The sequence below is a fragment of the Chrysoperla carnea genome, chromosome 1, assembly GCF_905475395.1.
Source record: "Chrysoperla carnea chromosome 1, inChrCarn1.1, whole genome shotgun sequence".
Taxonomy (NCBI): Eukaryota; Metazoa; Arthropoda; class Insecta; order Neuroptera; family Chrysopidae; genus Chrysoperla; species Chrysoperla carnea.
Genome location: NC_058337.1, coordinates 70,674,268 through 70,694,160, shown reverse-complemented (window position 1 = coordinate 70,694,160; position 19,893 = coordinate 70,674,268).

Below are 19,893 nucleotides of genomic sequence, written 5' to 3'. Positions count from 1 at the left end.
GTCAAATGACTTTGAAAATAGAATTTCAGTTTAAAGCCATGGACATAAGCGGATGTCTTCTATTGCCCTTGATGACTTGTGGCTAAAGCATTTTTCTGCTAGCTTGCTTTCATTCGATTAAGGGCAATAATAACATTTTTTTAATAAATATTTTCGAAAAAACGTTTTAAATAAAAAATGTTAATTTTTTATGAGAGTCGACTTCTTTACTAAAAGTGCTATTCTATCTATTACCTATTAGGTTTTAAGTTGACTATTAAATCAACCTGAAGAACTAGATCAAATCTGATGTCAGAATATGATGTCCACCATCAAACTCCTCATCTTTTGTTAAAGTGAGTTTTTGATGGGTTAACTACAAAACGAGCTATTAGCCACAATAGATTAAAAGGCCTACCCTGTATGTATTGAAATGTAGATACTCAAACGACGAATCGAATAAGTTATATTTTAGTTTCTTGTTTGAGTGCTTGTTTTACTCCCTTTAACCTTTCCAATTTAGATTTGTAAAATCCTAAGCCTTGAAGAAAGACGTCGTTTGTGACAAAGTGCCGAAATTAAAATTTTTACCAAATACCTAATCTTCTTTTTAACTAGCACCAATGTTGATTGAATCAAACAAACAAACACATTTTTGAAAATAAAGTAGAAGCCCACACAGAGATTCATATGAATCATTCGAGTATTAGTTTATATAATTTTTCAATAACGAATAAAATGATTTGATAAGAAAATATTTTTGAGTATATATTAATTATTTTTTTTCTGAAATGGTATATTTGTGTGTATTCAAAAAATTTAGTTAACAATAAAATTAATCGCATTGTACGTATAATTTTAAGCCACGTGTTCATCAATAGTTAAATATACCTACTAGTATCATTATAAAGAGAAAATTTTGCTGATTTTTGTGAATTATTGATCGGTGTCAAAAATAATATATTTTGTTAAATTAATTTAGCATAGGTATGTGATAGATATTTTAGTTTGCGCAATTTAGTCGAATTAAAAAACTCATATCTATTACGCTAAATCACAAAGCGAATTTGAGTATTTCTTTCTTCGCTCATTTGTTTACAAAATTTCTAGGCATAGAAAATAATTAATAAATAAATATTTTTCCTAAAATATTAAAGGAAATTTTGAGGGAGGAGAGGGGATTGATCACCTCGACCGAGGCGAGGTTTTTGGGACAATTCGCTTCGCCTCACCTGAGTTTTTGGAACTATATAGTAACGAGAATTCAAAGTCGCTTAGTAAGGAGAATTAAAATTTTGAGCTTCTCCTCGTGCCTCGTAGCCTCGGTGAAACACTACCCCCACATGATTTATATATTTTTGAGAGATATTCAATAATGATTTCTCCATACTTTCCGTTCAGATTTTTATTGATTATAAATAAATATATATAAAATATATTGATTTTAATAATCTTAATGGACAAAAAAGAAAAGTTGGTGTTTATTACAGAAAGAAATTACTGAAGTGCCTTATTTTTTTTAGTTAAAATATTATATGAATATAAATATATTTATAATTATTGACTTTAAGGGATACATTTGAGTTCATATCGTAGCTCTTGCATAGCAAGCAAAAATACTTTTATCCTTTTATCCTCTTAAATGCAAGCATTAAAATTCGATCGATTGATACCATCTATTCAAGTTTCATGTATTTGACGAGCTCTCCATGTGCTGTCAAGAAGATAAAATGTATGCTTTGAAAACGTGGTAAAATTTTTTTAAATTAAATTTTTATTTTAATATCGAAATTTTTCTTTGATATCAATATATTCAACATTTCGATATTAATATAAAGATTAAATTAAAAACCTTTTACCACGTTTTTAAAACAAACTAAAAAGTACCAAATAATGAATAATTTAATTAAAATATAGTGTTATATTAATTAAAAATGCGTGGAGTGCTCTTCCTAAACTATCAGACGTACTTCAGACGTTTTAACAGTAAATTTTATATTTTAAATTAAAATTATTTAATTATTTTGTACTATTTAAATCTAAAATATGATGTAAGCGATGTGCAGATTGTTACTATTATATGGCGATGCATAAATCTCTTTGTCGGACTAATTTAAAGAGATGGAAGGTACCAACAACTTTGCATAACGTTTTATCATATTAATATTATTTTTATGACATAATATTGTATTGTGATCCAATTAACTCTGTCCAGCAATTTTTCGCTCTCTATTTTATTAGGAAGTACCTTACCTTGTAAATACAAGATTTGTACCGAACAGGCAAACCTACAAACAGATAATAAACCAGGTAAATAAAGCATGGAAAAGATAATTTTGTTCACAAGCTTTAATATATTTTTGTGCGTATGTCTGCCCGTCTATCTTTCTGGAATTTGATATTTGAAAATTTAAGTACTTGCCAATGAAATTTCTATGTAAAAAACCAACATTCTGACCAAAATAATAGAAAGTCATCTATAGATAACTATACGTAAAAATTTGAAGCGCTCTGGGTATGAGGGCTACATAAAATGAACTAAAAAGAAAATCCATGCCGAGAGATAAATATCAGTTAAAGATATTGTCCTTTCTTTAGTTTTTCAAATGTTCACCAAGACTATATTTCGTAGCCTCAAGAGGAAAGATATAAGTCTAAAAATTGAAAGAATTCTCCGAAACTGACAAAAAATGTTAAAAATTTTCAACATTGTTGCATCCCGGAACATATGGGCATATAGACAGCAATGGTTTCATTTTCCGTTTTGCATCAAATTTTGCCAATCTGCTTTCAATTGGAGAGGCAATTTATTTATACCCTCAAAGTTACTACAAAAATCTTGAGTCACATAAATACAGGTAGATAATTGCAAAGTATTTTCAAATATACCTAAGTAAGCAATAAAATAAAAAGGCCTATGGTGTAAATTACAAAACTGTAATTCCCTACCCAAGAGGATGTGGTGGATGAAAGTGAGATGAACAATCAAATATTTTCAAATATACCCAAGTCGAATATCAAATATAAGGGCATGGCGTGTAAATTACAAAATTGTAAAACATGAAAAGCCGTTCAGACGATTAAAAGTTGTAAACTCTTTTATTGGGGATTTATAAAATTTTATAAAATTTACAAGCTGTTAAACTTCGCATCTATTTCCATGCAACCATAATGTGCCACAGCGAAGCGAGGAAGGATACAGCTAGTATTAAATACAAGTAATATAGGTACATTGATTTTGATACTTCCTGTATTATTTCATAAAATTCAAGGGATAATTTTTATTATAATACTATTAGCTAGTTAGTTTTGATATAGTTACATATATTTAATAATATTATATTTTAATATGTATTTAGGTAAATGATTTTCAATAATATAACAAACATAAACTTGGCTTCATAACCTAATAATCATGAACTTCAATAAATAAAAATAACTGAAAAAGTATATCTAAAGTAAAAAAACGAAAACTTAATAAAAAAAAATATAATAATAAATTATAAAACTCACGAATTATGAAAATTTGTATAATAGTATGGAAAAAAAACCTTACATATATCTGGTAACTAATAACGAATGCAATTATTATTCGACTGAATATGTACACGCTACAATTATGCTATACGCTCCTATTTATTTGTACTTGAAGGTAAGAAAATCAGGTCACTATTTAAAATTTTCAAGATACTAATCACCTTATAATAAAAAATACAAATACATTAAAAACAAAAATGCTATTGCGAGGTAACTAGAAATACGAAATTAATTAATCTAAGTAAACATTTTTTACTTTCGATCGTTTTGCCTGCTGCCAAATACACAGTTTATTACTGACTAGTAAACGGTAACCTTTGTTTTTCAAAGAAACTTTTTCCCTGAAAAATATAACTCAATAAAAATTAAAACCTTTTTTTTATTAATTCAGGAGTTATTTATCTGCACGGAGGAGTGAATAAGTGACTATTACCACCAGAAATATCTTCAAATATAGAGAAAAATTAGTGTAACCAAAATTATTTTGACAAAGCCGGGATCCGAAAAATACCATGATTTTTCACTATTTTCCATTTTTATTATTAGCCATGTAAAAATCAACTCAGGTTCATCCCAGAGAAGGAATATAGGGAAAATCTCGGAAATAATGTGTTATTAAAAAGCCAATATTTTTGGTTTGAAACATTTTTCCATAAATCAAATCAGTTTAGCAGAAATATAACTAAATAAAATATAACTATCTATCTGTACCTTTAAATATATCTATTTTTGCTTTCAATTTCTGGTGATGGTAAGAGATAGAAGAAAGAGTTTAGTTATAAAATTCACTGAAAAAATAATAAAATACAACTAAACTAAAAAAATTGGCTAATAGAGCTCAAGCTATTTCGTATCGTAAAAATGTTTGATTTTTATGAGGAACAATTTTCACATTAAAAGTGGTGTTCTATCTCGTATCAAAAAAAGCTCCAATAAGTTAAAGCTCGAATAATGTTCCTTGCACTTATATTACTCTGGAATTAATAGATTTGAAGATATTTAAATTGATAGTACATACTTGTACACCCGGTATATAAATATTCGAATAACTTTATAAAATGACTCGGTTTATTAATCCGCCAGTATAGCATAATATTTAATACGATAAGTGCCTTTGATTTAGTTAGAAAATTCGAGGTTATTATTGATAAATATTATTATTATTATTTTCTATAGAAGTCAGGGACAACGTTTATTAGGGCATAACTTTTAAATTGATACATCCATCTAATTAAATTAAATTTTTTAGTGTCTTATATAATTATTGATATTCGAAAAATTTGCCATAAATCTTGGAAAAAACTATTCATTCTTTCAGGCCTGTGGGCAGGAAACATTGATGGGGGAGAATCTCTAACTTTTGTTCAGAGTATAAAACCAGAAAGTCATTTAAATCAAGACACTCTTTTTTTCGAGTAACATTTGATATTCATTTCCTATTTTCAATTAGTTAATTCTGCGAGGTTTAGAAAAAAAACTTTTCCAAAACTCTGTGTGCTTCGACCTCTTCACCGCAATGTATATTGAGGTGATTGACCTTTTACATGATTTTCAGATATTGTCTGAAAGTGAAATTAATTTTTCAAATTTTTTAGAAAGAAGCAAAATGAGAATGTTTAAAGCTGGTAATTCGACAAAGAAAATGATAAGAAAGTGGCGATGTCACATCTATGAATCTTCGTGTGAACTTCATATAAAACTCTGTTTCACAGAAAAGGGAGAATAATCTTTGAAAGTCTAATAACTTCTTTGCTTTATCAATTTTAATTTCGATACTTGTTATATAATATTAAGTTATAAACCTCCTGAAAGAGAAATAAAATAGTATGAAATTTTTCGAGGAAAAGGTTGTTACCTAGGATTGTGAAAATGGTCTCTTAAATTTCCTGTTATTTTCAATTTACTGTCAAAGACTGCGATTGTTCCTAGATCTGTGCTTTTAAATTCATTGATTTACATTATATCAGTAATTATATATTTTTTAGTATTATAAAAAATGTAGAATAGTTATTCACGATATAAGTGGAATAAAAGCATTATTAACGTACGAATGCGAAATTTGCACAACTAGAGAAAAGCATGAGTTAAAAAATCGCGTGAGTACGTTTATAATGCGTTATCACACGTATATTGGAATTTGTTATTAGTTTTGATTTTGTTTTGACAATAATTAAGCTAATTTGATTGGTTGAACATGCTTTTAGCAATGTAAATGCGTGTGGTATAAAATATTTATCCCATGCAAAATGAGTGCCATAAATAGTCTTTACCTTGCGGGAGTAGATAAAACAAATTTACATCTAAGCATAAAAAAAAATTATTTAATATAATTCTGATATAAATATTAATAAAAATAATTATGGTGGAAGCGCAAATAAGCACAGAAAACAGGATTGGCCTCAAGATGTAAGAAAAATGTAAAATGTGCCACGACAAAAGCATTGCATTCCCACGAACAGTCATATTGAATAGTAGGCCTATACATCAGGTATTGTAATCAAGGTAACCAGGGAATATGGGGTATAGTGGGAAAAGTGATATTAAATTCATTTGTATACTGTTTTTCTAACATCATGAACGACTCAACTCTACTTATTTATTGTAAAAGTTTTCTGTTTGTATAATTTATTGTAAAACTTATCTCTGGGTTTCAGTGTTGGTACAGAATGCTGAGAAAAAAGTACATAAATATGATAGTTTGACATTAGAACTTGTAGGTAGCAATCATTTTACATGTTGGTTCATTGATTAGTTGTGTACCGAATACCTATATAACGACATTCATATAAGAGTAAGTATGTATTCAATATACTTAAATCGTTTGTCTAGGAACGTATCCTTATATAATAACAGTCGTGGATACAGATACGAATTCGTGTCTACTTATACAACTATTTCCTTAACATTTGTTTTGTCGTTATATAAGTTTCCTTTACAGTTGTTGTCTCGCTATCGTCATATCCACAGAAAGTTCTAAATTTGTGTATACTTATTAAGAATATAATAGTACATTTACCTTTTTGACCGTGACTCGAGATAAGTTCAATTAAAGTTCGTATAATTAACATTAAGAGCATAGGAAAGGTTGTGTTTTTTTGTTTTAAACAAGTTTTTAATTCTAGAAAAATAATTGATCTCCATATAACTTAATTGGTATATGTAATATATTTTAGGTGTCCTGTATATTTTATTATAAATTAGCTTTAAGGACATAATCTATTGTCAAATTTAAATTATAAATCCTGAAAATGAAATATTCGCTTGATCATTCAAGTAGAAATTTTACTATAATGGAAATTTCCACCATATATTAACGTTTTATGGTCATAATAGATTAGATATCACTAGTCGTTGCGTAATACCATCAAGATGTGTTGAAAAGATTGCCAAAAACTTGAGTGCATAAAATTTAATATTTTTCTGTTAATATTAAGAAACTGGAATTTTGATAGTAAATTTGAAAATCAGTGAAACAAAAATTGATTTTTCTGCAAAACTTATATTTACCTTAATACTAACGATTACTAAATTTTTGAATTTGTATAAGATTATAAAAATTTATATCTAACTACAGGCGAGTTTTGATCTCAGTACTTTTTTGCAATACATTAACTAATATTGAAGTGCCTTAGGTTGTGGTAAAAAGTTATTTTCATCATTTGGATAGTTAATATATAAAAATAAATGTGTGTCATTTCTGCATTACTTATTTAATAATGCCGGAACAGCACTACTAGTAGTATAAAATACAATATATTATTTGTAATATATTTTTGAAGTAAAGTTTACTTCGTTCATGCGACAAAATTTTGTACAACAATAATATAATAATGAGAATGCCAGTCGCTGCAAGGTAGTGTTTTGTATACCACCGTTATGATATAGTTATAAAAACAATTTTTTACTTGTTTGAAACCATATTCACTACGAACCACAATTAGGTACAGTAAAAGACGCTTGTTACGACACCCAGATCATTAGCGTTACATCTATTACTATATTAATAAATTTTCTGATTATCTTTCTTTATAAGTCGTTTTTGCTTTTAAAAATCTTTATCTTATAGTTCAAATCATACTTGAACATGCATTTACCAGAAGAACATGCTTGAGCATGCATTTACCACACTGATTTAAGGTGTCTGTAAAAAAATGCCTATATTAATTTAAGGAATTTTGCAAGATCTTAACCTATGTTGCTCATTTACGAACTCGATCTCACTTTTTTCGTCCTGAGCACGCTATATCTCAGCTGGATATCTCTTTTATGAACACCTATACCAAAATTTTGTTCGTTGCATCATATTTTAACCGTTACAAATTTGAGACTAAAGTTATTATACCTTGATATACATGGTATAAAAACTTAGTATACCTTGATATATTTCAAATATACATAGCATAATGATCAAGGAATATATTATTGATGTTATTTGATAACATTGATAATGACACGAAAAGATATGCTAAATATTTCGATTTGATTTTTGGACCAATTACAAGAAATTCCCTATACCAGAAAGTAAAAAAAAAAGTCGTTTTAAAAAATTTCTACTATATACTAAGGAAAGCATATACCTACATGGTAACCATAATTATCCTAGTTCAGTATTTTTAGAAAATTATTTTAATGACATTCATTGGAGTTCAGTTATTTTAAATAAAAATCCTTAATGGGTACTATTAAATATTTATGTTATTTTTACATATAATATTTTACTAAACATTATGATTGTTGTTAATTAATTATTATTTTTATTAATATTATAAATTTAATAAAAACATTTTGTAAATTTTTAAGAACATTTTCTTGACCTAAATAGTTTTTATGACCTTGTATGGTGGTTAGTTATGTTACACATGAATTTTCACATAAATTTATGAAAACGAATAGAAAATACCAACATTTAAATTAAATTTTTGTAATTTTAACTTGTAATTTTAAAACCATTAAAGTTATAAATTTTTTTTGATGCGCTAAATATGCTTGATTTGAATACAATTTTCAATTTTTGTGAGCTGCTATTTTTATGTCATGTGTGCTGCCTTAATATTGAGCTAGCACACATACTCATATATTAAAGAAAATGAAAGCAATACATTTTTTTTTGATGTCCTAATTTAGCACTAAATGTGCTTAAATTTAATACACTGTTCGAGTTTGTGTGTGCTAGAATTGTTGTGGTTAATAGGCCAATAATTTCGTAATACACTTGTAGCCGTAACAGAATGTTTAAATTTTAGAAAAAACGGATATTATTGTAAATATTATCAAAACTGCTACTTAGAACATATTGTGAATTGACAAGCATCATGGCCCTTTGAATAAAGTTATTGTATTTGCTTTAGATTTCTGACTTTATCAAGAGAAGCAGTCATACATCATAGTTTGTCAATGATTGAAAATTTTAAGTTAATTTATCAGTTAAACTATAGTTATATTTTCAACCCTAGAGATTTTTAACACTAGACCAAGTAGTTTCAACAACAACTGATCAATATTTAAAAAAATACAAAAAACTTTAAATGAAAAAATGTAACAGGATCCATGCACAACATTAAGCTCCAAAGTTGTCTAGTTTCTAATTTAAAAACTCTAAAAGATAATGGTTAATAATGTAGTGCAGTTGATACTTTATTGTACAAAATTTTGTTGATCAAAAGGAGATATATTTAAACCACAAAGCTATATTAATAAAATATAGCAAAGTTTTCCAAATATTGTTTTAAATAGATTATCATATTAATAAGAAAATATTTCAATTTAAATCAAATAAAATTAATTAAATTTTATTTATAATAAATAAATAATTTATTATAAGTATTAATAATACATACAATAAATTTTAACATTATTTTTTAGATTCAATCTATTTAAAACAGGACTAAACACGCACATTTTACTGAATCTGAATTATTTACGTCATGAATTTTTAAATTAGTATGCAGAAATTATGATTATTGTTTTACCTCAATATATTATGTTGTTTATAACATAGAGGCTATTATTTTCTATAATATATTGTGTTAAAAAAAATCTAAAAAGAACAATACAACAAGTCCAATAGTTTAAATAGCCACTTCAACAGCCGGGGTCCATTAAAATCTAGACCGGCTCAAATCTTCCCAAAAATGAGCCCCGATTATTGAAGTCGCTTTGTAAACTACTGGACTTGTCTCTTTCTTTTCAGATTTAATTTAACGAGTTTTTTTGATTTTTTAATTATTTATTTTATTTTAGATTTTTTAGTGTCCCGGCACTAAAAAACTTAGTTATTATGTTATATTAAAATTTTTTAAACTAATTTATTATTTCTATTTAAAAAACATGCTTGTATATTTTTGTAATTTCTTTTATTTTGATATCCTTCTCGATAGGGTTGTTTTTCCGGGAGTAAATATTTTAATAATAATTTTCAATTTTTTATTTATATAGTTTTATTTATATGATGTTAAACATATTTTGACGAAGAAAAGCTGTTTTAGTGACGATGCATGGTGGTTGCTGATATTTGACACTACTGCTCTGAAATTTTAAAGACAATTTGGTAAGGACAAATATTACAAAGTAATATTTGCATGTTAAATATTTTTAAAGATTGCTTAATTTTTAAGGTAATGATTTAAACGGCAGGTAGATATGTACAATTAAATGCTATTGAATTGTTAGTAAAATGCTTAATTAGGTATGTGTTTATTCCAAGATAGGCTTAGAACATACTGAGTTCTTTCTTTGGCTATGTGTGCAGCGATGTCAATGCTCTAATTAGTGCTTGCAATCACGTGCTTATCAGTATTAGTCATACTTTTTTAATTGATTTTATTTAGTTTAATATTATTATATTAATAGAGTAGAATAGTAATAAATATTTATATAGTAAAGATTAAGTTATTTAAATATTACCATTAATCGTTCCCAAATAACTTTATGGGTATTTTAATGCCAGTAATATTGTACAATATCCTATTATAAAATGGATATTATTTATAAAATGACATGAGACATAGGGTACCATGAGCATAATATAAAAAAAATTGAAGCCTCCAAAGAATTGCGAGACGTTCAAAAATACGCATAAAGAATAAAACATTTTTTCAATATTATTTATTAAAATCTTTATCGAAGAAAAGCAATATCCAAAAATGATTGAATTCAAACCAAGAACGAGTAACAGAAAAGCGAAAAGTATCTTATGTGTATAGAAGTATAGTGGAGTACCTAATTCTTATGAATTTTGTTTAAAATAAAAATTAAACTTTATTAGAAATAAACATAACAAAATATATTCCAATCAAAAATATTTATCTATATTTAATAATACATCAAACTGCGTTTCGTTTCGTAAAAATATTTCAATGAGAATTGATTTTTCTTATCTGTTTTAATTTGATAGCAACATAAAGAAAATTTATGAAATAATGATAAAGTGTATATGTTACCGATAAAATTTTAAACCAGGGTTGTAATGAAAGGTATACTATTAGCAAACGGCGTATACCCTGTTGTTTTAATGTGACCATAGCGATATTCTATAAGCTATTTAAAAAAAATTGAAAGTGAATTTTTCAATTTGCATTTACATAAATAAACTTATTATAATTATAATAATATAAAATAAATTTTTTCAGTTGTTGCAATTTGCTTTTATTGCATCGTAGGTATATACATTTCGATTTAATTATTGCATTTTCCCTGTAGCGGATGTAACCAATCCAGTGTTCGATTCCTGATTTGTAAGTTTTCATTATAAGTTTTCATCTATTCATTATAAAAAAAATAATAGGGTATTCTACTATGTTTGAAAAAGTTTTGCCTATGATTCACACACTTTTTTTGGGTCATATTTTTTTACACCTTTCTATTATGCGCAGTACTCGATGTCCCTGATGGGTCAGGCAAATACAGGCATAAATGCTCAAGTATTAAGGTAGATACTATATCTAAAATTATAGCATCAAGCACTTTATGAAATTTGCAGTACCACCTCTCCGGCTATACTACAATGTGTATTTCAATTATGATAAATATCATATGATTTCTTGAAGTGCAATTGTCCTATGAGAAAAGAATGACACAGAGGTGTAAAGAAATTTCGAATATAAACAAAAAACGGAAAACCTTATAAAAATATTTCGAAAACTCTGTGTATTAGATATATTCTGAAGCCGAATTAGAATTCAACTGCTCAAAACTATAAGAAATGTTCTATCGCATTAACGAGATAAAAAAAATCAAAACTTGTTGGCCAATGCTATGCAACAACCAAGTAATTAAATACCATACCTAGAAAAATAAGGTTTTCAATAAAATTCGATTTTTTTAATATAATAATCTGGTATCCAAGAAAAATTTTGCACGACAAAGCTGGAAAAATCTGGAAAAAAATAACTTTATGCAATATTTCCTCAGAAATTCGGAAAAAAAACTTTTTCTTAGAGCAGACATCGGCCTCATTTGTTTTTTTTGACAATGTATAAAAAAGTGAACATTTTTATTCAAATATTCGCTTATATCTCCGCTTAAAGAGATCATAGAGTAGTCGAATGAAGCTCAAGTTTCTCGTTATGAAATAAGCTATGGTATGGATCTATAAAATAAGCTATAGTTTATCCATACCAAGCTAATAAAAGCGTGTTACAAATAGAATAGGTTCAGTGCAATGGTTAAAATTTAGTAAATCTGGCTCTTTGTATATCTACTATTGTAAAATAAATGTAATATATTAACTCGTTTATATTTTTATAAATGGCATAGTATTAATTATTATTTATACATTTAAGTTTACGTTTTTCTGCATATTATTATTATTATTATTTAAATAAAATAGTTATGAGCATTAATAAAATATGAAATTATTATTATCATACGTATAATAAAAAGTTTTTAATAACATTGTATTTTATACATCCAAAGATGATTTTATTAAATTGTGTACTAGCACGGAATTAATTATACCTAAACAGCATTTTTGATATAACAAATTTTTTGCATGTGGCGAATGATTACTTAAGTTTTCCCATTATTTTAAAAAGTAAGGGTTTTATAAAATTTTATAATATGTATAATATGTATGTATCTCCGGCAAAAATGGTCAAAATCAACACCAATTCATTCGAATGCATGCATTTTGTAGTTTTCAATAACTTTTTTGTCACCTGTACCGTTTTGTGTTACAAATATGAGCAAAGTTATCTAATATGTTTTTTTTAATTTAAAAGTGGACACCAAGCGCAAAAAATTATTTTGCACTTAAACCCAAATTATGCATTTGAAAGCATATGAATTTCTGTTAACAGATAATGTCCAATTTCTTGCGCTTGATGTCCGATTTTAAATTTAAAAAAAAAGTAGAAAACACACTTTGAACAGAGTTTGAATATTTCTAGACATATTCGGGTATAGACAAATTTTTATATATCAATTTCTACCAAATCTATTCATATTTAAAAAAAAAAAAGCTTGATATAGTTATTTTAGTCCTGTTACGCCAGCGACGTATATTGTTTATTTTTTCTCTGAAATCAGGTACCCGAATTTTTATTATCATTTTTATTTTAATTTCTTGTAAGCACTTAATTAGCCCCCCTCCCTCCCATGCATGGCTGTCATGCCCACCCTGTTTAAGAGTTGCCCACCTTTGATGCCAACAACTTCTGCTTGAATTATTTTTCTATCTGTAGCCTTAGAAGAAAAACCTCATTAAAGCGTGGCTATGGATTTCTGGGACAACTGTATATATTTGATATATTTATTTGCGCTCCCACCATATTTCATCATTAAGTTAAGAGAGACGCAAAAATTTGTTATTGAATTTTTAATAACTTAATCAATATTTTAATCACCAAAAAATCCAAGAATAATTCTTTACATAATGTTTATAGTGCCCTTGACAAGAGTTGTATGAAGATAGATGCTTAAATATTAAACAAATAATTTTTTATTATTATAAAATTTACATTTAATATTTTGTTCTATCTTTAACGGTTTACAAGATTGGTCCTATGAACCCAAGACCCAATTCCTCTATGTTGCTCATTTACGAACTCGACCTCACCTTTTACGTCCTGAGCACGCTGTAAAAATTTCAGCTTGATATCTTTTTTCGTTTTTGAGTTATCGTGTCCACAGACGGACGGACGGGCAACCGAAAATGGGCTAATTAGGTGATTTTATGAACACCTATACCAAAATTTTGTTCGTAGCATCAATATTTTTAAGCGTTACAAACTTAGGACTAAACTTAGTATGTCTTGCATATTACATATATGCATGGTATAAACATGCTGGAAAGTCTTTGAGGACTGTCGATGAAAGTGAAAACTAAGTAACTTGTGAATTGTAAAAATAGAATAATATGATGATAATTACGATTGATATGATGATATACTTAATATTTGAGAAAAAAACAACAAATATAATAAAGCTTTTAATAAACTTTTAAAAAAGATGTATCCCAACCCTTGCTTATTAATTTTAATAGGCGACAAGGACAAGAAATTAATTTTTTCTTATAAATTAAAACTATGAATAAAATTTTCTTGAAATAAAAGTGCGTTTTCATTCAAAACTATTGTTATTATAAAAACTTAAAATTTATTTATATATAGAGGGTTCCAAAATCACCGAACCAAACAGAAACTCTGAATTCCTTTGTTAAATTGCAATCTGAACATGTAACTTAATATAAACAAGTGAAAACAAACAATTGACTGAGTTAATTGTTGAAATACGATGCATAGACAGTGTGGATTACTCTATCACATTACACATACATACATGTCACACATACGTAACTGATATCCTCATATAATACATACTATACAATTTTCGCCTAATTTGCGCCCTCACGGGTAAAAAGTGATGTTTACGAAAAATGCTTCAAACAAATGTTGTTTATTTTTTTATAAGGAAGATTTTTTACATTTAAACTTTTGTTCTATCTCTAACGGTTTACAAGATAGGTCTTACGGACCCATAGGTCAATACCCAATTGACCTATGTTGCTCATTTACGAACTTGACCTCACTTTTTACGTCCTGAATACGCTGTTTCAGCTCGATATTTTTTTTCGGTTTTGAGTTATCGTGTTGGAAGACAGACGGACAAACGGGCAGACAACCGAAAATGGACTAATTATTTAATTATATGAACACCTATACCAAAATTTTGTTCATAGCATTAATATTTTTAAGCGTTACAAACTTGGGACTAAACTTAGTCCCAATACTTATACTTATAGTATACCTTGCATATTGCATATATTATGCATGGTATAAAAATGGACCTAGAATTTAAGGCGGCTTTGATAATATATACTGTCAAATAATTAAAGAAGAATCTATAAGCCGTGTAAACTTGTAATTTAATAAAATTTAAATTTAATTTTTTAAGAATCAGTAATGTTTTTATTCAACCCACAAAGCTCTCCTCTAAGTTGTGCCATATCTCCTACATCCTTACTGAATTCTAGTCCTTGAGGCATTTTTCAACCAGGTATACCGTTAGCGATTAAGACTTAACTATTATTAACTATCGTTAATTATTGTTAATTTTAAGAATTTATCGACTACTATTTGAAGAACGTAAATTTTTATTATAAGTGATGAAATATATTTACTGTAATTTATCATCAGACCATTTTAAAATAAATACTTTATATTCTAAACCTTCGACTGAAAATTTCTCTATATGTAGTTAACATAACAAAAAATAACCTGATAAAAATTATAGTAAATTGTATTTCTCACAACTTTGCGTTGTACATTTAAGTTTGCCTAATATTAGAAGAGAAATTTTTTAAATTAAAGATAATAATCAACGAGTTTTTAATCGTTGATGTCCGGTCCAAAAACGGCAAAGGACTTATCGGATTAGACTTAAGGAATTGTTTCTGTTGGTCAGATATGTAGGCACCCTGTAAATTATTATATATTTAAACAATAATATAAAGTTTTTTATTAAACATTTAATTTATATGATGTTGTATAGCAAAAATATACCGGAAATAAATATGAATATATCACAAGTTTACTGTTTTGTAATAATTATCATGTAAAATATAATATTTTTAATAATAATCAATGAGAGCATTTTAACATTCGCATTCTACGCAAAATACAAAACAAGATAAAGTTTGAAATTTCTAAAAAAATTATTATATATCATTATATCTATATATATAAAAGAAAGCCATGTTAGTTACTCCACTTATAACTCAAGAACGGCTGAACCGATTTAGCTGAAAATTGGCAGGGAGGTAGTTTAGAGCCAGGAGAAGGACATAGGATACTTTTTATTTTTAGAACCTTCATGTTTTTTTCATGGTCAATTATACGTGGCATGTTCACGGGTCGGAAGACCATCTGCGTTGTTTGTTTTTGCGCCTGATAATAAAACAAAAAATGTCGTGTATCACAAGGTACTTAAATGAAGAGCAACCTATGTACTAAAATACAGAAATAATTATGAATGATTCATGTAGGTATTTAATTTTTTTTGTATTTTTTCCAATTAAAAAAAAAAAAAAACTGCTTATTTATTGCCATTAAGGCGGAACAAAGTTCGCCGGGTCAGCTAGTTTTTTTATATAATGATACTTTCTTTTTTTTAGTATTTAGAAAAAGATACAGATTCGTGTTTCTAAAATATATCTAGGTAAATATATTCCTCAAAAATATAAATCTAGATACGAGGAAAAACAGCTTTTAACATTTCAAGTAACCGCAACTGAATAGTAAGAAACTGCAAGAAACAAGAGTATTTAGTCCCAATGAAATAGACAAAATAAACCTGTGACTCAATAAAAATTTTTCATAGTTGGACAGACAAAGGGGTACTTAGAAAAGATCTCAACAACAATTAAAATCAATTTGACTGGGCTGCAGAAAATCACTAAATTTTTATTTTACTGTGAATTATTGACACTTCAATCAGATTTTGTTTTTGGGCCCGATTCCATACCATTCGATTTAGCATAAAAATCACAATTTAATTTCAAGGCCCAATATGCACTTGCATTTAATCGATACAGCAGTAACTGCAAAAATAATGCGGTGTGTACTATATTTTCACATGAAAGTGAAATTATGAGCATATTGTTAGTTGTTCTAACAATATGCTCATTAGTTATTTGTTCTAATGACAATTGGTCGCTATAACCGATATATGATAAAAGTTTTCAACGTCAAAATAGTATTATGATGTTAACATAATATATATTATGTTGATTCTAAAATCTCTACGTGAATTACTCTTATAGTTTGTTTAATTTTATTATGTTTGAGACGAATTTGGCTATGGCCTTAGTTCTTTATATATTCGTTAATGATTTTATCCGTTAATAAAGTATATCGGAAAATTTTACAACAAATTTTTAACTTTCAGTACTCTGTCAAGAACAAATACAAAAATAGATAATTCTATTATATTTTCAATTTTACATAATTCATTGGTTGTTGTAAAAATGCGTGTTTTCCATTTAACTAAAAATATTTATATGTTTTCGATTTGTGTGTTTATATATTAAATATTGCATTTAACATTTACATTTTCCTTCAGATTGTCATTTGTTTATATCGTGTACATAATTTTCTTCAATATCCTATGCCAATTTTTGCAGGCTGTGGCAAGGATTAAGTATACTTTATGTTTAAAGTAATCCGTAAAGTTATTGTTATAACAATACTTAACTTAAACAACTTTTGTTTGAAACATTTTTTCGTGAACATCACTGTTTACCCGTGAGAATGCATATTATGCGCAAATTGTAGTATTATATGGGTATATCAGTTATATGTGTGTGACATATATGTATGTGTAATGTGACAGAGTAATCAACATTGTCTATACATGGTATTTCAACAATAAACTCAGTCATTGTTTGTTTTCACTTGCTTGTTTCACTTTTTATTTACCCATGTAATGTATGGATAGATCATTTTTTTAAATATAAAAAGTATTTGCTGAATTTTCACAGGCTAGCTTTTCCAGATATAATGTCAATTTTAATCCCTGATAATAAAAAAAAAAATAACGAGTTTCCAATATTTATGGCCGTTGAACAATATTGTATCTAATCAATCTATTTACTCAGATTGTTTCCAATTTTTTTAGATATACTTGGTGAGAGGTGAAGCACCAGTAAATTTTCCTCGGGTTTCAGTTCGTTAGTACATTCATAAACATTTCCATTGACAATATAAAAACGCATTATATTATGTGAGCCACAAAGTATATGCCATCTTTTACTATTACGTTGTACGAGTTGCCTATATATATATAAGAATTATCATAACATCGTAGCTGTTTGCATGTATGACGTATTTTAAATAAAAAAGGATAAAACGACAAAGAAAGAATGATATAAAAAAATTGTGAAAAGTTACTGTGTATGGAATAATAGTCCAAATTTGTATTTTAATGGAGAGATATTTTTTAAAGTAAAAACTTCCCCGATTCTTTGTAGAGGACACCGTACACAACATCGATATTGTTGGTAAGTTTACAACCACATTTATCGTGGTATATTTGTATATGTGTAAAAAGATTGCGTGATCATGTTCCAGTTATGAATACCACTTTCATGTCCTGGTTATTATCTATTTTATAAATTTTCCATACACTGTACAAAATATAATTTGTTCCTTCTAAGAAAAATTATCCTTAAAATATATTAAAAAGTTAATTTTCTTTTAGTGGTTTATAGTACATTTCAAGGATTAAATGCTGACATCTGTTTTAATGAAGTCACGATTTTTAGCCCTAGGTAATATATAAAAGTTCCCGATGAGACGCGAATAGGTATTACATAAAGCATTTATTTCAGGTAATAAAAAATGGGCCAATTGATATATTTCCTAAAATCCATATAATCTCATGTCCACTCGCCAACTATACTTTTAAAGTTGTAATTAAGTAACCTGTTGTAATGTTGTTTACATGACGTTTGTCATGGCGTGATGTAATACTTTCTGCTTGGTGTTTGCTGCCACGTAACTGTATGCCTATTTTTATTAAAATTATTTTATAAAGATAATAATAATCCTTAGTTCTAAGTCCTTCGTTAGCCTCTTGTGTTCGATTTTGCAGATTAACATACATGGTTTTTCAAATTTCAAAAGCTGACATATCAAATTTCTTTCAAATCGAACTGCGAGTGTCCCAATGCAGAAAAAACATAAATATAATACTTAGTTAATAGTTTTATATTTGTAACTGGCTGTGTATAGCATGTGCAATAATTTTTCTTCAAAAATATTTATAAGTACTCAAAGAAGTATTTTTTCGCTTGAGTATCAAACTGTTTCGAAAAACCTTTCATATTTTCCGACTATGCAATTAAAATGGAGAAAATGGTTTGATTAAAAAAAATATATATAAATTTTCTTGATTGCATATAAAATAGTAATTTTCCTGAATGATTTATGATTTATTTTGGAGTGTTAAAAAATAATTTAGAAAAGTTGTTGGGATTTTGCAGCCTTTTCAAAATCAAGACTATAAGTTTTGAAAATAATAAATGGTGGTATAAGCAGTTGGTTTGAAAAAAAATTTTTTTAGTTTAATTCAAAAATTATAAACAGATAGTAATCAAGTTTTTCAGTCATTTTCACATTATAATTTCCAGGTGTTAGATGGATGTCTTTTTCTGTTATGGACTCTTATACCATGATGGATCAAAAAATATTAAAAACAGTGTACTCCAATAGTTTTCTAAGATTCAAACCATTTATATAGAGCTTAACGAAACCAATAATTCTGTATGTTGTATATAGAAAATGAATAGAAATTCGTAGTTGTTTTAAAGACATAGAGAGTAGCTGTATATTATATGTTATAATATGCATGTTAGTATGTTTGTATTGAAATATCGTTGTCTATGTAAATGGTAGTGATCTCTTTTCTTCTACGTAAAGGTGGACGTACGTTAAACGGCGACATCGAAAACAATATTCGTACATCAATCGCACCGCGCTCAATTGTGCTAGCTGATGCGATGATGGTAGTGAATGGTATCTATCATTTTCATCGATGATTCGCTCACATTACCATTATACTATCGTCATAGCCTTCAAATAGACTAACTTCGCGATACACAGTCAAATATAAAAAAAAAAGATAGCTACATTATTTACTTATTAAAATTTTCATTTTTTTTCAATTTAGTTTCTCCCCTCTTCTGTCACGGTCATAATGCATTTGCCATCTTATAAAACAATCCTGATTATCCTTTTTAATCCCATTACATTTTCGGTTAGCTAACAATTAACTTAACTCTAAATACTATTTTTCGTGTTTGTTTTTGAAAGTTTTTGAAGAGTGTGGTTTGTTTTCCGTTAAATTTTTGTGCCAATTTTTGAATTTTTTATTTTCTTCTTT